Genomic DNA, 20188 nt, shown 5'->3' on the forward strand with positions numbered 1-20188 from the left:
GAACTGCATAGGACTAAGTAAAGTGGATACAAAATGGCAAATGCAACTAAATAAACAGCAAATAACATTAGAATGTACAGAAAGACACTGAAGCTCATACTTATAACAAGAACATGATTATTGGATTTTCATTAAAGTTGGGCGAATAACCGACAAACAGTATTTTTTTCTGTTTTTAGTTAAACTTCAGATTTCAAAACCATAGCTTCTTCCATCTAGTCCAGAACATATTAGGGAAGCAGGAAGATATGAGAAGCACAAAGGATGTTAAGTGACACATCACTCGAAATTGATCTTCAGACATATCACAGATTTTTCCTCGATGGGAGAAAGGTACTGGCAAAGTGAATCTTTGAGTCTAGTGAGGCATAATAATTGAACAGCTTAGAGAGTAAGTGTGTAGGTTCTGGTCCAGCACTAATTTTTATCAGCAACTTTCATTATAAGGTAAGGTGAGGTAACTGCACAAGTAAATTCATAAAGTTCGACATCAAATAGGTATACAACCTTTTTTTATATAGCTATATCAATTTAAGTGGAGGAGTTACTGGACAGAATTGTGGAGAAAAGAAATATGTGGCACAAACTGATTAGGAAATGGGATAGTTTTATAGGACACATTCTGAGATGTCATGGGATCATCAGTTTGGTACTGGAGGAAAGTGAGCATATGTTTGTGTGTGTTTGTGTGTGTGTGTGTGGGGGGGGGGGGGGGGAGGTAGGGGTTAAAATCTTAGTAGGAGACCAAGAGACGAATACAGAAAGCAGGTTCATAAGGGTGTAGGTTGCAATAGTTATTCAGAGATGAAGAGGCTTGCACAGGACAGATGCATGCAGAGCTGCATCAAACCAGTTCTCAGAGTGAAGACCACAGCAACAACAACAACAACAACAACAACAATTTATTTTCCTGAGTTGTGATAATGAGACTGTCCTTTTTTAAGATACCGCATACATTCAATAGTTGGGTTTTCTGAGCATTTACTGTTGATAATGTAAAAGTTCTTTTAAATGTCTAATTGTGCACTTACCACACTGAAGTGAGACAAGTGCACAACATAGTCTGTGAAATTTCTCTTTTTAATTGGCAGCAATAGCAGGGAAAGTGCCCAGTAGTACATATTTTGACATTTATTTCTATAGCTGAAGCTCCAAGGTTGGATTAAAGCTTTCTAGGTTTGACAATGGATGAGCCTAAATTCGCCGGCACACAACTTAATATATTTATAACTTCTTTTTTGGTAGCTTCTTGCCAATATGGTATTTCTGCCACTTAATGAGCTGTATGTCCCAGGCAGTTTTTACAATTTCATGACAGTTAAGTCATACATCTGGAGAGGGTGGGATGAATGAGGAGATAAAATTAAAACTGTGATGCTTTCAAGACTCGCCATTTCTATCAGTTTCAAAGACATGTGTTTTGTGGCCATCACACATAAGCAAAGCAGGCCTGTTTCCTCCTCGTGATGGTAAAAATAGTTTCTGGAAAAAAAAATTCTCAAACCTATTGCCGGCCACTGTGGCCGAGCGGTTCTAGGTGCCCCGGTCCGGAACTGCGATGCTGCTACTGTCGCAGGTTCGAATCCTGCCTCAGGCATGGATGTGTGTGATGTCCTTAGGTTAAGTTAGGTTTAAGTAGTTCTAAGTCTAGGGGACTGATGACCTCAGATGTTATGTCCCATAGTGCTCAGAGCCATTTGAACCTTTGTCAAACCTATCAGCTTCCATTCAGCAGTTGCAACTGACTGGATAAGTAAGTCCAGGAAAAGTTTTTCTTCCGAAGTTGCCACTCACTTCACATGTACTTCCCTTTAAATATATCTAATGAAAGGAGCATGTTCCCATTTGCAGAACAGTAAATAAAACAGAAATATTATTCTGCCCTGGAGAACTTGTTGTTCTTCAGGAAGATAGTCCCCTGCTTCCCACCACTTTTGGTTTTCAAAGGATCTTTAACAAATAATATTTTGTCTTAATTAAAAATCGTATTTGGTTTGTTTCCAAGGTGAAGAGCTTTATGGTAACTTCAAGGAGGTTGAAATAAGGATATATAATGAATGGATTGACATAATTTTTTCTGTGCATTTCAATTCTTTGGTGTTTTTTAATAGATAAATTATTGCATTTCACAAACAAACTCACCACGTTTGCCGAGGAAGCTAATGCGCTGCTTCCTGGACTCGGATAGGCATGCCGGCCCTGGATTGAATTTGCCTGGCGAATTAATGATGAGGGCCAGTGTGTCAGCTAACATGGATGTGGTTTTTAGGCAGGTTTCCACTAGGTGAATACCGGGCTGGTCCCCATGTCCCACCTCAGTTACACGACTCGCAGACATTTAAAAAACGTTTGCGCTATTTCATGGCTTGCACTAGATGCAGACAGCTGGGGTACATTACTTCCGTCCACCTGGGATACTGGGTGGTGACAGGAACGGCATCCGGCCATCCTCCAACACTAACATCACCAAATCCATAGTAACAAGGCCGACCACGAGTTGAAGTGGGATAAAGGCCCGAGAAAATGATGATGATTGCATTTCACAAACAAATAGAGCCAATCACAGCTTGGTTTCTCATTAGTGAACAGCATTTTCAGTTTATTAATTTTAAGAAACTCGCCTAACAATGACAAAACCTGTACTTTTTTCATCTCAGTTATTTCTGTGGCCACAATATTTCTGACATCAGGTGAAAGTGTGTTTGAGCCACTCTGAGAGGATGATTTGGCCCCGCTTCTACCTTTAACATGATCTTTAATGTAAAATATGGTACATGGTATATCTTAGAAGCACTATAAGTATTCACTTGGCCAGATTGTGCCTCCTCCCTAGCAGCTTCTACATCTCTTGCTGTATACTGCTTTCTTCTCTCCATTTTCCTTACATAGTTTCTAACTACTTCTCACTGTGGAATAGTCCTGCCAAATAGTATGGTTAATTAAAAACACTGAAAGTAGGTAAAAACACAGTATTCATTTACCTGAGAATTCTGTTCATTAGCTACTCATTTATTTTCTTGTTCAACATTTTGGCATTCCTGCACACTTTCACCATGAAAATTCAGTAATGGAGCAAGTGCAGAGTTATGTGCAGTTTTTCCACAATTTAGAGTGCACTTGGTCCACTGTTGGCTTTTTTTTTTTTTTTTTGGGTGGAGGGGAGGGGGGGGGGTGGCAAGTGCACAGCAAGGCCCAAGTCTTAAACACAAGACAATTGAAATGCACTTGTTAAACTACAATATCAACACTGTTTACTTACCCTCTCAAACCAGAAAAAACTGCAAACAATTCTGTGAAATGACAGAAAAACACACTTGAACTCAGCAACTCCACTGTATTGGATTGCATGCGTAGGAATGCTTTTGTAAATGCTACACATGACACCAACACATTCTAGCTGGGACAGAATGAAACACATGTAGTTCACTAAATGATCATGTGGTTGCTGCTCTGTACAACTTATTTCATTAAAGCTGTGAACTAATTATGCGTTTGCCCCAAAAGAGCACTTACACACTTTACCTTAGCATACATTTCTAGAAAAAGTGATAGTTTTATTCTGGATTAATTGTGTTGTACCATTGGGCTTTCAAGGCCTGTTCAGATGATGTTTTATTTCCCAGTACAGTTTTTGAGCACATAAAAATATACAGTTATTTTGGGGAGTGATAACATCTCAAAACTGCACACGCTTCTGAGCCACATCAGCTTTGATGTCCTGGTGACAGTCACTTTCATTCTAGGACTTGGATTTAGTGTCAGTAGTTGTGTGTCATATCCATTTATCATCCCATTTTAATAAATTATCTCTCTCAGTACTACAGCACTCACACACTAAATTTTCTACTCTTCCATCATCACAACTGGAACCTGTTCAGCACAATTTTTCTGACACTTCAGTGCAATTGTTTACAAAAATTCTGGAAACAAGAATGCAAAAGTTTGTTGCATCATCATGAAATCACAAAGCCCACTGAAGTCACATTTTATGGATATTCTTATTCTCTTCATCTTTATAAACTACTCACTTTCACAGCCAACTGCTGGAATACATTTCTATCTGATAAAATCATCTCCATGGTCCTTCTGTTCCCTAGTGTTTATTCCAGTTTTCAGTATTTTTTGCGATTTGCTAAATTTATTATTTTTATATCTTCTATGTGGGTGAAAGCTCTTTCTGCCATTAAAAGCATCAGTTAGTCTACGGTAGGAAAGCCATGGGTAGCACCTGTCCCGGAATTGAGCAAACTTTGTCCTGTGTTATTGTATTATAAGTGTTTGTGTTTTATATTTTCTGAGGCAGTGACTGAGGACCAGCCCAGCACCTGCCTAAGCCAATGTGAAAACCGCCTAAAAACCACATTCAGGCTGGCTTGTATGCCTGACCAATAGTTGTCAAACCAACATGTGGATTCAATCTGGATATGCCTCACCTTCATCTTTCTTAAGCTAGAACACAGCGCATTCAGCTATATGAGCATGTCACTACCATCTCCATATGGTTGAGAAAAAAAAATGCTGCCACTACATAATGTTATTACAATACATCAACAGAGCCATTTGTCATAAAAGGTAAATTAATTCTCCATTCTACCTACCATACAATTATTTTGCCCAGTTTCAGAGGTGGGAAGAATATACAGTGATCTGTTGTAAACAATTTTCCATTTAATACAGAATAGTAAAACACCTCTTTTCTCAGATACTTTATTACAAAATGTTTAATAAGTGAAAATGAACTTCCTGGATACAAAAAATTACAAAAAATGACAACATTTGCTCAGTATAATAATATGGCTTGAATGCAATGTAAAATTATTTTTTATTGGTGTAATAAACCTGTAAACCTCAGAAGAGAAAGAGGAATATTTCATCAACTGTGTTCTACTTAAGATAACACACTAAAAAAGTCATGAACTGTTTTTGTCATAACTTTGTATGTGAATAGTGAAAAACAGCAGTTTTACAATTTCTCACAGTACAAAACTGACTCAGTTTCTCAACAAGTCAAAAATTTAGATAAGAATTTATTTGCTGAACAAACAGCAATTCATCAGCATTCAGAAACTTGATGTATTTAACAACTAACACTTTAAGACATTAGAAATGAAACACTTTTTGAACGATATTGCATGATGGTATGATCCATCCTTCCTTACAGACACTAGTCTAACCTTTGTACAATCTTTTGCACTAAATGGAACCCTTAATGCAAACATATCTGAACCCAGTGGAACAAATGAGCATCATTATAATCTGCAGTTTCAGCAGTGAAATATAGCAGATGTCTCTTCTTTGGACACATCATACACAAACATAGATACGCGCTACCTTAAATAACCAATCATACAATCTTCCACAACTATGATCAGTCTGAATTCACATTCTTCCATAAGTGTAAGAAAGTAGAGAAATAGTGAAAAAAGATTGTCATAAACTTTTACTTATAATCATGAGGTCAACAATGAATATCACAAGCATCTAAAGGAGTGATACTTTTCAACAAAACTCATTTCCCCCCCACCAAAAAAAAAAAAAAGAAACACACTCTGTCAGACAGAATCCCAACCTGGAATCCAATATAGTAAAGCCTCAATCTTCTTCACAATTTTCCCAGGTTTTAGTATTTCATTTGTTTGTTTATTTATTTATTCGAGGTGTGGGGAGGGCAGTAGTCAAATAGCTGTGTAAACTGTTGGACAGTTTTCAGCAGAACTATGCAGCAAATATGATATACAAAAAATGCAGTATCTTTAGGCAGCACCTTGTAAAATAAATCTGCTCAATTTTCACGTACTTGAAAGCTAACACAAATTATACATGCTTAATGTTACTTTAGTTTGACTGTAATTTCTTGCCATTATTTACAAAATGGAAAAATTATAAAGTGTTTGCAAGGACAAAGACTTCTCTCTCTCTCTCTCTCTCTCTCTCCTCCCCCCCCCTCCTATGTATGAGTTCTGTCCCGTGTTCAAAACATATATTTATGCAACGAGAACTTTCATAAATCTTCAAAGACACAACATATTCATTTACTGAAGAAAAAAGAATACAAGTATGATGTACAACATTGTAATCAATAAGATACAGATACACCTTGTGCAAAAACACACAATATAAATCTCTACACCTCAGCAACTTACTGTGATGTTATATAATTCAATATTTCACAAAATATAACATTGTCAAAATATTTTACATAGGATTTTATGTAATAACATCTGATGCTGCATATTGAGCTCTTTACAACATTAACAATAGAATTAAGTAACATTCAACCATAACAGTCAACCATAAACTTAAACCAGTACCAAAAACAACATCTCTAACAACACCAGTTTTTCATTAAAATGTCTGTAAGTTTGGTACAAAAATATATTATTGCTGTACAAAAATGAAAAAAGAATTTTTTCACAGCACTTTAAAGCTATACAGCTTTGTATATGAGAAGTGTCCACTTAAATGCCACTGCTCCAAAATAGCAAATGAGAATGTTACCACGAGCATGGAAGAGTTCATGGAAGAAATATTGCCTCCCCTGTAAAAACACAAGCCAAAGGTCACATAAATATAATTATTTACAACTCTTCTAATGGTAGGAAAATGAAGAATCTGGTTCACATCAAATGTGTTTGATTGTTACGTCCCTGGAGGAGGAGGAGGAGAAGAAGAAGAAGATAGAGGAGGAAAAGAAGGAGAAGGAGAGAATTATACATAAATTGTACTGCCATAATCATAATCAACAATGAACTTGAACAGATTGCTACTCACCACATACAGTAGGCACTGAGAAGCAGACACACACACACACTTTTGAAGTTCATTTAAAAGTAGGTGCCTGGAGCCAAGAGTGGCCATGAATGTGTGAGTTGTGTATGTTTAAAAGTGTGTGTGTTTTCTGCATGTTTATTAATGTCATCTACTCATCTTCCATTAGCATGCCATCTTGAGCCTTTGTTAATCTCTTGGAATCTGGGAGAATGTTTCCTTGTTCCATCTACTATACACAGTGTCCCTGGAGCAATGGTCAATATACAGGGCTATGATAGGAACCATCATTTGAAACAATAAAGTCTGGTATACATGGGCTCTAGATTACATACCTTAAGAACGATGACTAATTCGTATTTAATACTGTGAAACAAATCTCTTCTACTGTAAGGTCTTTGTTTTTCATGTATTTGGAGGAGATAGTATGGACCACAAGAAGAAAAAACTGTCTGGCAAACACAGCTCTAAACTGCATACCTTAAGAGCTATGAATACTTGTTCAGTAGAAGAGTTGTGTTTCACAGGACTGAAAATGAACAACTGCTTGTAGCTCTTAAGGTATGCATTTTAAGTCCCTGTTTAGTAGACTATTTGGCTCAGATGATCATTTGTCATATCCCTAAATTCTGACCATTCCTCCTGGAACACCCTCTATATTTGCCTGGCTGCATGTCCCACCCAACACCATTTCCATTACAGTCATAATTACACCTTCCACACTAGTATGTTAACCTATCCATTTGTTTGTTTTGGTGCCCCTCCTAGTAATTCACAACATGCATTTCTTAAATGCTCACCCAGTTTCTGAATTCTGCTCTCATTAAAAATTCTTTCCCACTGCCATAAGTCAAAACTGTTATTACACACTATTTGTAAACTTTCTGTTTTGGAGACATTGGAAGCTTACTTTTAAAACTGTATTTAATTTGTCAAAGCAGTTAAGGTAGTTGTTTTTTAATGCTTTGGTTTCTGTATTTTTCCTGTTCAGCCAGTCACTGTTTTCAGTTGACATAAATACTTAAAACATATGAACTGATTCTGCAACTTCTTTATTAATGTGTAAAACTTCATTTTCAGTGAGCTGGTTATGCATTATTTTCAGCTTTGTATAACTGATTTTAAGGCTTTTTTCAAAATCTGCTGTATTTAGTTCTTATATTAGCTGCTGAAGTTTATGTCAACCTGAGGCAAACATGGCATAAGCAAAATGAAGATGAATCAGATGTGTTAATTATCTTTTGTCTCTCTCTTCCTTTTGCCAGCTGATTTATTTGAAAATAAAAAGAATTTTTGTGATACAAACTCCTCTTGTAAGACTCTTATCTCAATTCTGTCAATTTTTAATTTCCCATTATCATGATGAGGTCTAAGGGAATCTGCAACATTGATGTACATAGTCTTTCAAACTCTGTTCTAACTGTGCTTTATCTGAAACAAAGTTTTTAATGGTTGCTGGTAATTTATTGAAAATGTGTGTTCCTGAATATTGGACCCCCCCTTTTTTTTTTTTTTTTTTTAGCAAGAAGTGACATTAGGTCTTTATGTAGATTGTTCTTATTCCTATTCATACTATGTATTGAAATATTGGTTGGATATAGAGATGTTTTACTTGCAACAAATTTCATTAAGGAATAAATATACTGAGAAGCAGTGGTTAGAATACAAAGTTCTTTGAACAGTTTTCTACATGATGTTCTTGAATTTACACCACAAAGGATTCTTATCACGTGCTTTTGCACCCTAAAAATTTTGCTCCATTTGATGAGTTGCCCCAGAATGCAAGTAAGCAAAGTATGCAAGTTTTTTTTATAATTATATCTCCTACATCTGACATCATTCTCACTGCAAATACAGACTTGTTTAGGCGCTTAAGCAATTCTGTGGTATGCCCTTCCCAACTGAATTCATTATCAAGTTGTAATCCCAGAAATTTAACACTGTCAACCTCTTCGATCTATATGTCTTCATATGTTATACATATGCTGGAAGAAAATCTCTTACAGGTTCTGAATTGCATATAGTGGGTCTTCTCAAAGTTTAATGACAGTGAATTAGCTTTAAACCATTTATTAATGTCAGTGAAAATTTGATTAGCAGCTATTTCTAAATCTGTACTTGACTTGCTACTTATTGCAATGCTTGTATCATCTGCAAACAAAACAAACTTAGCATCTGGCAATGTAACAGATGAGTGGTCATTAATGTACACAAGAAAAACCAATGGACCCAAGATGGATCCTTGAGGAACACCACATGTAATGACACCCTTTGTTTCCTGGCAGATAGATAAGACTCAAACCATTTTGCAGCATTGCCGGTGACACCATAATATTCTAATGTACTTAAGAGAATGCTGTAGTTCACCAGTCAAAGGCTTTTGACAGGTCACAGAAAATGCCTGTAGCCTCTAATTTATTATCTAATGAATTAAGTACATTCTAACTGTAAGTGTAAATAGCTTTCTCTATATTAGAGCCCTTAAGAAATTCAAACTGTCACGTGAACAATATACAGTGTAAGCACAATGTCTTGCCCTGATTAGAACAATTTATTACAGAATAATCATTTGACATAATAATTTACATTTGATGCCATTACATAGGTTAGTGTTACTAGTTTTTTTAAGACCACCTACGTTAGTAAACCTCAACATGTGCTCCCTTGGTAGCTCAGAGAATGTCGAGGCGGTTTTACAGTTCCCGCCAGGTGTTAACGTGCGTTCTGTCACACTACACACAGCAGCTTGTATCCTAGCCTTAAATTCGTTGATGTCAGCAACTGGTGTGACGAAGACTCTGTCCTTAATGTTGTTGTTGTTGTGGTCTTCAGTCCTGAGACTGGTTTGATGCAACTCTCCATGCTACCTACTGCACCCTACATCTCTGAATCTGCTTAGTGTATTCATCTCTTGGTCTCCCTTTACGATTTGTACCCTCCACGCTGCCCTCCAGTACTAAATTGGTGATCCCTCGATGCCGCAGAAAATGTCCTACCAACCGATCCCTTCTTCTAGTCAAGTTGTGCCACAAACTACTCTTCTCCCCAATTCTATTCAATACCTACTCATTAGTTATGTGATCTACTCATCTCATCTTCAGCATTCTTCTGTAACACCACATTTCAAAAGCTTCTATTCTCTTCTTGTCTAAACTATTTATCGTCCATGTTTCACTTCCATACATGGCTACACTCCATACAAATACTTTCAGAAACGACTTCCTGACACTTAAATCTATATTCGATGTTAACAAATTTCTCTTCTTCAGAAACGCTTTCCTTGCCATTGCCAGGCTGCATTTTATATCTTCTCTACTTCAACCATCATCAGTTATTTTGCTCCCCAAATAGCAAAACTCCTTTACTACTTTAAGTGTCTCATTTCCTAATCCAATTCCCTCAGCATCACCCATCTTAATTCGACTACATTCCATTATCCTAGTTTTGCTTTTGTTGATGTTCATCTTATACCCTCCTTTCAAGACACTGTCCATTCCGTTCAACTGCTAATGCAAGTCCCTTGCAAGTCATCAGCGAACCTCAAAGTTTTTATTTCTTCTCCATGGATTTTAATGCCTACTCCCAACTTTGCTTTTGTTTCCTTTACTGCTTGCTCAATATACAGATTGAATAGCATTGGGGAGAGGCTACAACACTGTCTCACTCCATTCCCAACCACTGCTTCCCTTTCATGCCCCTCAACTCTTATAACTGCCATTTGGTTTCTATACAAATTGTAAATAGCCTTTCGCTCCCTATATTTTACTCCTGCCACCTTTAGAATTCCAGTCAACATTGTCAAAAGCTTTCTCTAAGTCTACAAATGCTAGAAACATAGGTTTGCCTTTCCTTAATCTTTCTTCTAAGATAAGTCGTAGAGTCAGTATTGCCTCACGTGTTCCAACATTTCTGTGGTATCCAAACTGATCTTCCCCGAGGTCAGCTTCTACCAGTTTTTCCATTCGTCTGTAAAGAATTCGCATTAGTATTTTGCAGCTGTAACTTATTAAACTGATAGTTCGGTAATTTTCACATCTGTCAACACCTGCTTTCTTTGGGATTGGAATTATTATATCCTTCTTGAAGTCTGAGGGTATTTCACCTGTCTCATACATCTTGCTCACCAGATGGTAGAGTTTTGTCAGGATTGGCTCTCCCAAGGTTGTCAGTAGTTCTCATGGAATATTGCCCTCAAGAACATAGACTCCTTCTACCTTTCTGCTTTCCCTTCTTTGCTTAGAACTGGGTTTCCAGCTGAGCTCTTGATATTCATGCAAGTGGTTCTCTTTCCTCCAAAGGTCTCTTTAATTTTCCTGTAGTCAGTATCTATCTTACCCCTAGTGAGATAAGCCTCTACAGCCTTACATTTGTCCTCTAGCCATCCCTGCTTAGCCATTTTGCACTTCCTGTCGATCTCATTTTTCAGACATTTGTATTCCTTTTTGCCTGCTTCATTTACTGCATTTTTATATTTTCTCCTTTCATCAGTTAAATTCAGTATCTCTTCTGTTACCCAAGGATTTCTACTAGCCCCCGTCTTTTTACCTACTTGATCCTCTGCTGCATTCACTATTTCATCCCTCAAAGCTAGCCATTATTCTTCTACTGTATTTCTTTCCCCCATTCCTGTCAATTGTTCCCTTATGCTCTCCCTGAAACTCTGTACAACTTCTGGTTCTTTCAGTTTACTCAGGTCCCATCTCCTTAAATTCCCACCTTTTTGCAGTTTCTACAGTTTTAATCGACAGTTCATAACCAATAAATTGTGGTCAGAGTCCACATCTGCACCTGGAAATGTCTTACAATTTAAAACCTGGTTCCTAAATCTCTGTCTTACCATTATATAATCTATCTGAAACCTTCTAGTATCTCCAGGGTTCTTCCATGTATACAACCTTCTTTCATGATTCTTGAACTGAGTGTTAGCTATGATTAAGTTATGTTCTGTGCAAAATTCTACCATGCGGCTTCCTCTTTCATTTCTTAGCCCTAATCCATATTCTCCTACTACATTTCCTTCTCTTCCTTTTCCTACTGTTGAATTCCAGTCACCCATGACTATTAAATTTTCGTCTCCCTTCACTACCTCAATAATTTCTTTTACCTCATCATACATTTCATCAATTTCTTCATCATCTGCAGAGCTAGTTGGCATATAAACTTGTACTACTGTAGCAGGCATGGGCTTCGTGTCTATCTTGGCCACAGTAATGCATTCACTATGCTGTTTTTAGTAGCTTACCCGCACTCCTATTTTTTTATTCATTATTAAACCTACTCCTGCATTACCCCTATTTGATTTTGTATTTCTAACCCTGTATGCACCTGACCAAACGTCTTGTTCCTCCTGCCACCGAACTTCACTAATTCCCACTATATCTAACTTTAACCTATCCATTTCCCTTTTCAAATTTTCTAACCTACCTGCCCGATTAAGGGATCTGACATTCCACACTCCGATCCGTAGAATGCCAGTTTTCTTTCTTCTGATAACGACGTCCTCTTGAGTAGTTCCCGCCCAGAGATCCGAATGGGAGACTATTTTACCTCTGGAATATTTTACCCAAGAGGACGCTATCATCATTTAATCATACAGTAAAGCTGCATGTCCTCGGGAAAAATTACGGCTGTAGTTTCCCCTTGCCTTCAGCCGTTTGCAGTACCACAAGGCTGTTTTGGTTAGTGTTACAAGGCCAGATCAGTCAATCATCCAGACTGTTGCCCCATCCACACATATACAGACACAAGCAGACATATGTAGGCCTTTAAATATGTCTGCTTGTGTCTGTATATGTGCGGATGTGTGTGTGTGTGTGTGTGTGTGTGTATACCTGTCCCTTTTTGCCCCCAAGGTAAGTCTTTCCGCTCCCGAGATTGGAATGACTCCTTACCCTCTCCCTTAAAACCCACATCCTTTCGTCTTTCCCTCTCCTTTCCTCTTTCCTGATGAAGCAACCGTGGGCTGCGAAAGCTTGAAATTTGTGTGTGTGTTTGTGTTTCTTATTGTCTCTATCAACGTACCAACACTTTCGTTTGGTAAGTTACAGAATCTTTGTTTTTAGATATATTTTTCCCACGTGGAATGTTTCCCTCTATATATATGCTGGCTGGACCCTTGATAACTACGTCTGTGTTGAGTGTGTGTCTGTACTCCAGCTCAACATATGGTTTACTCCAAAAGCTGACAAGTTTTATGCCCCTTTTGTGTGTGCCTGTAGATCACTCAGTGCTTCTGTTGTTTGGAGAATGGTGTCCTTTACTCCTACATTTTTTATTTTTGAAAAACCTAGTAGTCAAAATATCTTTTATTTGCACAGAAATATTTCTCAGCAGCTTGGTAATTACTTTTTCTTTTCTTAAATCAATAAATGACTTAGGATCCATCTGAAATTGTCAAACACAATCAATACATGAAACGTGATTCTTGAGTTTCTCCCGGCGTATTTGATAATCAAAATATCCACGGGTGTACTGCCGGTCTACAGTGTCCAACGGGCACAATATTTCGGCGATCATACATGTCGCCATCATCAGGTGAACTGACGGACTGAGCTCCTGTGAACGTGCTGGCACGGAGATCCGTACACTATGGCTGCTCAGGTGGAACTGGGTTCGGTCGCGGCGGCGGCGGATTTAAATACCCTCCGCCTGCGGCGCGCTCACTCCGCCATCCGCGCCCCGCGCCACGGTCGCGCGGTGGAACAGATTGCGACGGCGTCTGAGATGACGTCGGTGTGATGGCTCCGTCCGCCGTGGTCGTCACAACTATACATTTGCTCGATTTACTCTTGATTAACCCAATCGCTGGTTCCCAAGCCTTGCTAAGATTATAGCCACAGTCACGATTTATGAGGTCGTCATTGGTGCGAATTTCGATGGCCTCTCTAACAACGCTGTCCCAGTATCTCGACGTCTGTACCAGAATCCTCGTGCGTTCATACTCCATAGTGTGATTTTCCGACAAACAATGTTCAGCGACCGCCGACTTGCTCGGATACATCAGTCGAGTGTGCCTCTGGTGTTCACGGCATCGATACTCGACGGTACGCATCGTCTGACCAATATACGACTTGCCACATTGACACGGAATCTGGTACACGCCGGCCTTCCTCAAACCGAGGTCATCTTTGGCGCTCCCCACCAGTGCACGAGTTTTATTCGGAGGACAAAACACCGTTCCGACCCGGTGTTTCTTCAAAATGCGGGAATCTTTCCCGAGAGAGCGTGCCAAGGACGCAGAATTACTGGAGGGTGACGCTAAGAAATTGTTACCCCAAGCTCCGGTACCGCCTAGACTATATGGACTCCCGAAGGTTCACAAAGAGGGGGTACCATTACGCCCCATTGTCAGCAACATCAGGGCACCTACATATTTGTTGGCCAAATACCTGACGGGAATATTAAGTCCTTACGTGGGTAAATGCCCTCATCACATCCGTAATTCCGTGGATTTTGTTAAACGCCTTGATAGCTTCACGTTGGGTGAGTCAGATATCATGGTGAGTTTTGATGTCGTTTCCTTGTTCACGAGGGTACCCCTGCGAGAGTCACTAGAATTGATTAGTCAGAAGTTTGACGAGAAGACCACTGAACTTTTTAGGCATGTCTTGACTTCCACATATTTTCTTTTTAATGGAGAATACTACGAACAGACGGAGGGAGTCGCCATGGGTAGCCCACTCTCACCGGTGGTAGCGAATTTGTACATGGAGAACTTCGAGGAGGAAGCCCTGTCGTCATCCGAATGGAAACCTACTTGCTTTTTCCGTTACGTGGACGACACTTTCGTCATCAGGCCACATGGTATGGATAAACTCCTTGACTTCCTTACACATCTAAACTCCATACACCCCAACATCAAATTCACTATGGAGACTGAAACGGAGGGTAAACTACCTTTCCTTGACGTCTTGGTCAAGAGAAGGCCTGACGGCACCCTAGGTCATGGGGTGTATCGGAAGACAACGCACACTGATCTGTATTTGCACGCAGACAGCTGCCACCACCCTTCACAGAGGAATGGGGTACTTAAAACTCTAGTACATAGGGCGCGCACTATCTCTGACGCAGAGAGTCTACCCCAGGAATTGGAACATCTGAGAACTGTATTTCGAAAAAATGGGTACTCAGAGTGGCAGATTCAACGTGCTCTCCGCCCAACCACTACAGCACAACCTGTGGATATGGATGAAATCACGAGGGAGGAGGTAGGCACTGCGTTTATCCCATATACAGGCGCACTCTCGGGAAAGATCGCCCGCATTTTGAAGAAACACCGGGTCGGAACGGTGTTTTGTCCTCCGAATAAAACTCGTGCACTGGTGGGGAGCGCCAAAGATGACCTCGGTTTGAGGAAGGCCGGCGTGTACCAGATTCCGTGTCAATGTGGCAAGTCGTATATTGGTCAGACGATGCGTACCGTCGAGGATCGATGCCGTGAACACCAGAGGCACACTCGACTGATGTATCCGAGCAAGTCGGCGGTCGCTGAACATTGTTTGTCGGAAAATCACGCTATGGAGTATGAACGCACGAGGATTCTGGTACAGACGTCGAGATACTGGGACAGCGTTGTTAGAGAGGCCATCGAAATTCGCACCAATGACGACCTCATAAATCGTGACTGTGGCTATAATCTTAGCAAGGCTTGGGAACCAGCGATTGGGTTAATCAAGAGTAAATCGAGCATATGTATAGTTGTGACGACCACGGCGGACGGAGCCATCACACCGACGTCATCTCAGACGCCGTCGCAATCTGTTCCACCGCGCGACCGTGGCGCGGGGCGCGGACGGCGGAGTGAGCGCGCCGCGGGCGGAGGGTATTTAAATCCGCCGCCGCCGCGACCGAACCCAGTTCCACCTGAGCAGCCATAGTGTACGGATCTCCGTGCCGGCACGTTCACAGGAGCTCAGTCCGTCAGTTCACCTGATGATGGCGACATGTATGATCGCCGAAATATTGTGCCCGTTGGACACTGTAGACCGGCAGTACACCCGTGGATATTTTGATAATACATGAAACATTTTCTAACCATCAAGTAGTACAGTACAGGGTGATTCAAAAAGAATACCACAACTTTAGGAATTTAAAACTCTGCAACGACAAAAGGCAGAGCTAAGCACTATCTGTCGGCGAATTAAGGGATCTATAAAGTTTCATTTAGTTGTACATTTGTTCGCTTGAGGTGCTGTTGACTAGGCGTCAGCGTCAGTTGACGCTAAGATGGCGACCGCTCAACAGAAAGCTTTTTGTGTTATTGAGTATGGCAGAAGTGAATCGACGACAGTTGTTCAGCGTGCATTTCGAACGAAGTATGGTGTTAAACCTCCTGATAGGTGGTGTATTAAACGTTGGTATAAACTGTTTACAGAGAATGGGTGTTTGTGCAAAGGGAAAAGTTCTGGACAGCCGAGAACGAGTGATGAAAATGTAGCACGCATCCAGCAAGCATTTGTTCGCAGCCCAGGAAAATCGACTCGCAGAGCTAGCAGAGAGCTGCAAATTCCACAATCAACTGTATGGAGAGTCCTACGAAAAAGGTTAGTTATGAAACCTGAACGTCAACTACCCAAGGCGATGGATCGGCCGCCAGGCAGCCCGTGACAGAGCACTTCATCACTGGCCTCCAAGAAGTCCTGATCTTACCCCCTGCGATTTTTTCTTATGGGGGTATGTTAAGGATATGGTGTTTTGGCCACCTCTCCCAGCCACCATTGATGATTTGAAACGAGAAATAACAGCAGCTATCCAAACTGTTACGCCTGATATGCTACAGAGTGTGTGGAATGAGTTGGAGTATCGGGTTGATATTGCTCGTGTGTCTGGAGGGGGCCATATTGAACATCTCTGAACTTGTTTTTGAGTGAAAAAAAAACCTTTTTAAATACTCTTTGTAATGATGTATAACAGAAGGTTATATTATGTTTCTTTCATTAAATACACATTTTTAAAGTTGTGGTATTCTTTTTGAATCACCCTGTATTTTAAAGGAAGCATTGTTTAACCAGTTAGTGCAGTGTATTCTACAATGCGGGCAGGAAAATCACTAAAAATACAGGTGTCCCAAAACAAAGTATATACTGTTTGAACTGGTGCTCCTCTTTGATTAAAGCAGATTTAAACAATTTTTTGTGAGTAATAATTTATAAGGCAGCAAAGAGCTTTGGAACACTTCCATCTGTTGCAGCATTTGAAACAAACATGCATTCTTGTTTGAAGAATGAAAGGAGTGCTAAAGAGTTACTGGAAAATAAAGAATGTGAATGAGGTTCGGTGATGTTGGAGAGATGAATGTGGAACATCATGTCCTTCATTGTTAACAAGATCTCCCATACAACAAATTTAAATATCAAGAGTTTCCTGCTAAAAACAAAACAGCTTTTTTGAAATAGGAATCAAAACATTTGATCTATCAAAAATTCAATATATTGAAAATACAGATATTTTACACACAATATATTTTCAGCATCATTATCACCCACGTCAGGTGAATTATTGAAAAATCAATTGATTGGTACGTTGGAAAATTTTACCAATTCTAGGCTCACATCAGTGATGTGTCAGTTTTGGTATTGGGAGGTGGGCATTCACATGATATGACCTGCTCCTTAACAGGAGCTGGGAAAATACATTACCTGAAGCTTAACTGTAAATATAATGATGTGGGAACACTGTCATTAAAGGAAGAATTCCTGTGACTGTAGTTGTGGGGCAGATGAGTCTTTTTATGGCTAAATATTTCATTTAGACAGACTCATTTAAATGAGCTCAAGATAAATGAAGTGCTACTCAAAAAATTGTTTGAACACTATTGGAGGACTAAGAAAAAGAAAAGGAAAGTCGATAAATTACATCCATCTGAGCACCATGTACATATATTTCTGTACGGAAATAGAAGGAGAGATGAGGAGTATTCATGAATGTTAAACATAACATCAAGTTAAAATGTACTGAGCCAAGTAGTCTTTGCTTAGATCAATAATTGGAAGCATGTGCTTGTGAACGCTGCTACTGGAAAAGTAAAATGGCATTCTGTAGGTGAACCGTAACTGAGGCATATTTGTATAGGTGACAAACTAATATACCACTCCTGAAGAGGTGCAGCAGCATTTTCAGTAGCTGCAGAGACAACAAACCGAATGATTAGACTGATTTTTATGCTTGCAACATTAGCTTCTTGGTACTGTAGATTGTTGAAAGAAAAGGGAAACTATATCCATTGTTTTTCCCAAGCACATGAAGCTCTACTGCATGGCTTTGTGATAACGAAATCCTCTTGGGTAAAACCGCAGGAGGCTTTTTTCAGAGGAGATATGGTGGGAGACGTCCTTGAACATCTGTAAACTTTTTCCTACCAGCAGAAAGTGTCAGTCACTGGCAGTCGACCTATGAATGACAATGTATAGTGAGTGCCCACTGGAGTCCAGTGCATTGTGAAATTACAGAAAAACAGTGATATTGCATACTATTTTGCCAAAAGCTAGTCGATACCCTGGCAGAAACAGTTTGTAAGATTCAACAGGCTTTCAGGGATGATGGCACGAACAACTCACTGTAAATTCTATTTTGACCAATAATTTGCACTTGAAGAGAGCATCTGCAACATTCATAGTGAAACTGCGGACAACAGATCAGAAGCAATGCTATCTTGAAATCACTGACGAGATGCTGGACAATGCAAACAGTAACTCCAAATTTCTGAACACTTTTGGTTATTTCCCAAGCTGAAAATTGCCCTGAAAGGGATACAATTTGAATCATTACAAGACATGCTGAATGTGGCTGCCTGGCTGATCACCATTCCAAAAGACACATTCCAAGAGTGTTTCCAAAAATGGCTGGAGTGCTGGGAGAATTGTGTGCATTACTGAGAAAACCACTTTGCAGGAGATTAAGGTCCTGTACTCCCAAATCAACAGTTCCAGGATGGAATGTAACAATACTAAAGAAGGAAAGTTGCTATTCCACCATATAGCGGAGATGGTGAGTCGCAGATAGGCACAACAAAAGGATTCTCACAATTAAAGCCTGCAGTCATTGTGCCTTTGTCAACAATAGACACACACACACACACACACACACACACACACACACACACACACACTACTGCAGTCTCAGGCAACTGCAAACACATTGTGAGCAGCAGTAGCACCAATGCATGATGGGAGTGGTAACTGGGTGGGGGTACGGGGAAGGCTGGGGTGGGGAGGGGGAGGGGTAGTATGGTGGGGGTGGCAGAGAGTACAGTGCTGCAGGTTAGGCAGAGGGGAAGGAGAGAGGTGGGGAGGGGGGGGGGGAAGTAGAGGAAAAGGAGAGAAATAAAAAGACTGGGTGTTGTGGTGGAATGATGGCTGTTTAGTGCTGGAATGGGAACAGGGAAGGGTCTGGATGGGTGAGGACACTGACTAACAAAGGTTGAGGCCAGGAGGGTTATGGGAATGTAGGATGTATTGCAGGGAAAGTTCTCACCTGCACAATTCAGAAAAGCTGGTGTTGGTGCAAAGGATCCACATGGCACATGCTTTGAAGCAGTCACTAAATGAAGGATATTATGTTTGGCAGCGTGTTGAGAAACAGGGTGGTCCACTTGTTTCTCGACCATAGTTTGTCAGTGGCCATTCATGCAGAGAGACAGCTGGTTGGTTATCATGCCTACATAGAATGCAGCACAGTGGTTGCAGCTTAGCTTGTAAATCACATGAGTGGTTTCACAGGTAGCCCTGCCTTTGATGGGATAGGTGATGTTAGTGACCAGACTGGAGTAGGTGGTAGTGGGAGAATGTATGGGACAGGTCTTGCATCCAGGTTTATTACAGGGACATGAGACATGATGTAAGGGGTTAGGAGCAGGGGTTGTTTAAAGATGGACGAATATGTTGTGTAGGTTCATTGGACGGTGAAATACCACTGAGGGAGATGTGAGAAAGATAATGGACAGGACATTCCTCATTTCAGGGCACAACGAGAGGGAGGTGAAACCCTGGTGGAGAATATAATTTAGTTGCTCTAATCCCAGGTGGTACTGAGTTATGAGAGGAATGCTCCTCTGTGGCCGGACAGTTAGACTTTGGGAGGTGGTGGGAGACTGAAAAGATACAGCACGGGAGATTTGTTTTTGTACAAGGTTGGGAGGATAATTATGGTCTGTGAAGGCTTCAGTGATACCATTGGTATATTTTGAGAGGGACTGTTCATCACTGCAGATGTGATGAGCATGGATAGCTAGGCTGTACAGATGAGATTTCTTGGTATGGAATGGGTGGCAGCTGTTGTGGAGGTATTGCTGGTGGTTAGTAGTTTTGATATGGTCAGAGGTACTGATGTAGCCATCTTTCAGGTGGAGGTCAACATCTAGAAAGGTGGTTTGTTGGGTTGAGTAGGACCAGGTGAAGCAAATGGGGGAGAAGTTGTTGAGGTT

At 40.3% G+C, this 20188-nt stretch overlaps 1 protein-coding gene across 3 annotated transcripts in view; it reads right to left on the bottom strand.

The window, feature by feature from the left end:
* Positions 1–4784: 4784 nt before the first annotated feature.
* Positions 4785–20188, bottom strand: part of LOC126248427 (TBC1 domain family member 13) — a 249466-nt gene continuing 234062 nt past the window's right edge. For all 3 annotated transcript variants that reach the window (XR_007545487.1, XM_049949412.1, XM_049949398.1), the window contains one exon: positions 4785–6538. The gene's annotated coding sequence lies outside the window, so the exon portion shown is untranslated. The remainder of the gene's footprint in view (positions 6539–20188) is intronic.

This window comes from Schistocerca nitens, chromosome 1 (genome assembly GCF_023898315.1).
Source record: "Schistocerca nitens isolate TAMUIC-IGC-003100 chromosome 1, iqSchNite1.1, whole genome shotgun sequence".
NCBI lineage: Eukaryota > Metazoa > Arthropoda > Insecta > Orthoptera > Acrididae > Schistocerca > Schistocerca nitens.